The sequence below is a fragment of the Trachymyrmex septentrionalis genome, unplaced genomic scaffold, assembly GCF_001594115.1.
Source record: "Trachymyrmex septentrionalis isolate Tsep2-gDNA-1 unplaced genomic scaffold, Tsep1.0 scaffold16, whole genome shotgun sequence".
Classification (NCBI taxonomy): Eukaryota; Metazoa; Arthropoda; class Insecta; order Hymenoptera; family Formicidae; genus Trachymyrmex; species Trachymyrmex septentrionalis.
In genome coordinates, this window is record NW_017304758.1 from 2,096,066 (window position 1) to 2,101,395 (window position 5,330).

The window sequence follows — 5,330 nt, forward strand, 5'->3', positions numbered from 1 at the left end:
TAACTTTGGCGTAAGAATGCTTTGCGCAATTCTTTCAAGAGAACTCTCCTCGCGCGTACTTGTTCGTGCCCTTCCGGCACGACCGCCAACGAAAGAGGCGGATAGGAGCAGTTGAAGGTAGTGGGTCGCGAAAATATACCCTATCGTCTACGTTGGTGGGGATACTTCGCGTGCGGAGAGGGAAAAAAAGGACTTGCCGATATTTTTCGCCCACTGATCGACGACGCGCGCACACGCTCTCGCGTACCTGCCGGCGGCAATATTTTTGCAGAGGGCGCGTACACATACATATACATGCACGCAAGGACGCACCTAGAGAACGCGTCCCACGTGTGTTAGTGCCACGGTGGTGGATGCAGGGGAGAGAGGTGCTGGAAAGAGAGAGAGAGAGAAAGAGAAAGAGTGAGAGGTGCGGGATAAATCGTGCCCCTTCCACACTTCTTTCGCCTCCCCTCTAACGTGCCACGGGTGGGTGCGGAGCTCGGCTTTTTTCCCCTCTGTGGGCGCGGACTAACCTCGCCCCGCCTTCGTCTCCTTCGTTCTCGATCCCCCTCTACCCTTTCACGGATGGTGTTGTAGCACGGCGACGAGAGTGACTACCGCTGAAACTCGTGACGCCGTCGCCTCTCTCTCGCCGTCACCCCGCGACCGACGTGCACGGCACGCCGAGCTACCGTTTCGCGCTCTTGCTCGCCGTCGGAGCGACGGAGGAACCTCGTCGAGGGAGCGAGATCGCCCGTCGCTTGGAAACAGAAGTGGGACGAAGAAGAGAACTGGCCAGCGGTAGGAGGAGGGGTACACACCGAGATGTGAAACATTAGTGTACCGTTTGTTAACACCGCGGTCTACACACAATCGCGCGCAAACTCTCCCTCTCCTTGCCCGCGTCCGGCCCCATCGCTCTCCCCCGTCGCTCTCCACTTTCTTTAAGAGGGCGTTGCTGTTGGTACGTGCTAGCAAGGACAAGCGCATGTGAGCGCCTTCCTTCTTCGTGAGTTCATCGCGGAATGCTGGCACGTAGGAAGTATCTCTCTCTTTCTCTTTTTTTTCCCCCAAGTCGTAGCTCTTTCCTCTTTTTTGCGATATTGTTTTTCTCGTCTCACTTCTTCTTTAATTCCGCGCGCTTTAACTCCATCTTACTTACCTTCCGTCCGTCCTTACAGTACCGACTTTTCGCGAATGCCGAATTTGTCGTGCACAGAGAACGAGTCGCCGACGTACTCCGCTTTGTACTGCAATTCCGAAAACTAAGCCGATTTCGCGCATCGATATTAAATTTTCTGTGCGCGCGTGTGTTTGAAAGTCCACTTTGGTTTGGCTCTTGAAACGATTTGTGGCAACGGTAGAGAACTGCAAAGGGTGACCGTCTTTTATCGTAATATCACCAAGATATCGACAATAAATCGAGGTAACATTACGTACACGTGGGAATTGGCTGTTCCTGACCACAATGAAGATCGAGTTGAGTTGATATAGCAACTGCAGCATGTGCATTGTACTACATCGTACTTTTTTGTGATCAAACTTATCAAATTATTGACTAAGTGATTCGTAAACATTTCGCAACTGCATTGCGCGATTTTTTCTTACACTCGTATCTCATCGATGTGCAGAAATTCCATTGTCGATAATCGCTATCGTTTCGATAGCTATAAATTCGTTCTACCTACCTTCTAATGGAAGTGTATCGATCGTTAGCTATCTTGTGATCTTGTTGGGCTTCTGATCGTATTTAGACTTCTTTAAGTGTGTTATATGTTCTTGTAGTGTGTCGCCAAGTCGTGATGTAATGTTATCGATAGTAAGCTTAACTCGAAAGTTGTCTATTACGACAGACACATTCCCAGTATCGTTTAGAGTTTTAGAATAGAGTTTTATGTGGATGAATATTTTTTATCGTAGTCTGTGATTCGTGTTTTAAATCTCCAACAAAGATTTCAACGTTATAAGATTCGCAGAGGAAATATAGTAATGATTAGTTGATTAAGATTTATTTCTTTCGTATATATTACAAGATGTGAATTTTTTAAAACTTCTTAAGTTATAAGATTCAACAGAAATAATTTTATATAATTTTCACAATTGTCAATTACACATGTAGAAGACCTTTAAATAACAGAGTCAAACATTCGTGAATGCGTAATCAGCACGAAAGCGATGTAGACGTTAAGTGATGCGTTTGACAATTTGACAGGATAGACATACAGAATGTTAGATGCGATGTAGATCAGCGATGCGTATCAGCGATGCACGCGAATGTGTAAAACATACCGCGGACACGTTGTACGTGATGACACGATACACACGTGTAAAGTAGACGTGTCCTCTTGCACGTGAATTGATCCACCAAGATCTATATAGAAGCTGTCAGTGTCTTGACGATAACCCACAATTATAGATCGCGCGCGATAAGTAAAGTGCACGTAATACCGCAAAGCGAAGGGACTCGTCGTTCGACATCAAGCAAACTACGGCTCATCATGTCGCATGTTCACTGACAACTCGCCAATTATTTGCACGGAACACATTATGTGTATATTAATCGACATCGTGAAAGCGATTCTCCCGAGAAAGCGAATGGAACAGGTGCCTTGTACAATTTTAGTACATGCAATGAAATTAATGCGCATCGATTCCCTTTATCCCAAGTCTGTCCCTTTAATCCTGCGACGATAGTAACTAAGAACGAAATAAATTACTAAATTTTAAATAAAGAAAATCTAATTATACTAACATTTCAATTCAGTTACTATACGTTCGACTTATAAATCTGCGATCGATCATTAAACCGTTGAAATCATTAAAAAGAGATACAAATATTCTTCTTCTGTTAATACGCGTGTTTTTTTAAATCTTTTCCTATCACAAATTTTTACATGTGTAGCTATCTTTTGCAGTAAATATCTACTTAGACCGAAATGTCTACTAATAAATTGCTTTTTGCATTATCATACATAATTTATTGTATCGAATTTCTAAAAGAAACGATGTTTCATCTGAAGGTAGATCACGAGATTCGATCCAACTGATCGTCATTTTAGGGCTATTCAATATTTTCTCACATAGACGTCATTCTACGATTCGAGACCAGACAGAACGACAATTTGGAATGCTCGGCGACTAGTCATGGGCAAGGTCGTCGAAGCTGTTGGGCAGGTGGCAGCACAACTCGACAAAGGACAGTTGTAGACCCTCCTCGTTGGCACCGCGGTGTAAGAAAAGTGGGGAGCTAGTATTACTAGAGGATCCAGTAGAAGGGGGTGCCCCTTCCGCCGTGGCTATTCGATAGCCACCCCTCCGTCCCGTCCGGAGGGGCGAGCATGAGGGGGCCGAAAGGGGGATGGCGACACATCTTCAAAGGTGTGTGCAGCAACGATTGTCACCGTGTTGAATTACCCGTACTTCGATGGATTCTACGAGCGAGACGATTTTAATGCTCGAGTCCCCCGGTGCAACGAGGAAAGAATTACAGACGGGTTCGTTCCGTTCTCGGCAGAGTGCGCGAGCGTTACATTTTTGCGTTAATTCTTTCTGACGAAAAAGGGAGAAAAACGTAAAAATCTCACGCTAGTTAGAAACTGTACTCTAGTACATATGTCGCTTCTCATTAAAGCGAATTTAATTACGTGATCGAGAAACTTAGAATCTTCGTCATGCCGCTCCTATTTAACAAGCTGCGAGTGTTACATAGAATTAATAAACACGTTGTACATTCCATAGCTCTATATAGTTTAATTACCTGTTTTTCGAGAAGCAGAAAGCAGGTGAACAGTGTTATGCTAATCTCATGAGAAGATTGCGTGAGTTTATTTTCTACGCGTGCTTACTTTTTCGTAGAAATTTTTTTGTTTAAACAATATATTATGAACGTGCATATGAAGCTCTGCTCAATTCGTGGAAAGATTAATGTTGCTTTTCATGACACGGGGACTGTTTCGTTGTAATGAAACGGTGGTTAACACAAGGTTTTCCCGACCGACAATGACTCTCCGGATAAACTTTTATTAAGACCGCTCGTCTAGTGTAATAGCACACTGAGAGCAGACCCAGCACGTGCTCCACCTCATAAATCAAGAGCGATGCTGATGGTGTTGAGACACGGGAGAAGCCGTGGAAGCAAGGCGAGGAGTACTACTTACAGAGTAAAGTGGATAGGAGAGGCCAGTATAAACTTAAGTGATTAATCTCGCGGAATTGATAACGCTCCCCTTGCTCTCGTCCCCGTACTCTCTCGCACCCCCCCATAAATTACATTATAAGGAGCCCCGCGGTATAATTAATACGCCACTCACGCGTAAGCCATCGCGACAGGGTGAACCGCCGATACTTCCAAACTATTGTACGATACATATACAAGCGTGTATTACGAACAATGCCCGATATCCGTGTTAAAATTACACGTATCTAATCAGACACTTATTTGATTATATGTTTGAAAATGTGTTTAAAAAACTTTGGCTAATTCACTGATTCTAATATGCTATTTTGTACAAAATATATGTATAAACAATATTATAAAGTAATTGAATCCAATATATGTGCGCGCGTGTGTGTGTGTGTGTGTGTGTGTGTGTGTGTGTGTGTGTGTGTGTGTGTGTGTGTGTGTGTGTGGGGGCCTAAACGTTGCGATTTTTGTTGAGTTTAACAAAAAATTAGTTAGTAATATAAAATAGGAAACACTTTTGAATATTGATTCAAAATGTGATATTTAATATTTATTAATATTTTTAATATCTACTGAAGATTCAACGATCCATGTAACTACAAACAGCAAGTAGTCGCAAAGTAACAATAAACATATTAGTTTGTTATTAGCATTTATAATTATTATGAATTTTTTATACGAAATTATTGTATAAGAATACTGTACTTACATGAGTAATAATGAAGGTAACTATTATCGATATTTATTTCACGTATGCACACACATACGTGTGTAACCTTCGATAAGATCAATCCAGAACGAATGACAGGCATTATAATCGTTCCCAAAGTATCATCGGTCGTTATCACCAGCGGACGGAGTGCTCGTCCATGTTTCGAAGCAGATCAAACATCGAGTAGACAGATACGCGATATCTTCAAAGGATTTTGGCCGACACTTTGTCGACGTATCCGCGATAATCGTGAAATCTGGCACGAGCAAACATGTCGGAGAAATATTCCAAAATGCTGGGAAGCACTAATTACATTACTTAATATATTACATTATATACGGGGATCAAAATGACGTCAGACGATTGACTCATTTTTAGTATTAACACAGAAAATTAATAAAAATTTACAAGAGCAATTAAAATTATGCTTATTTCATATATGAATATTCATAT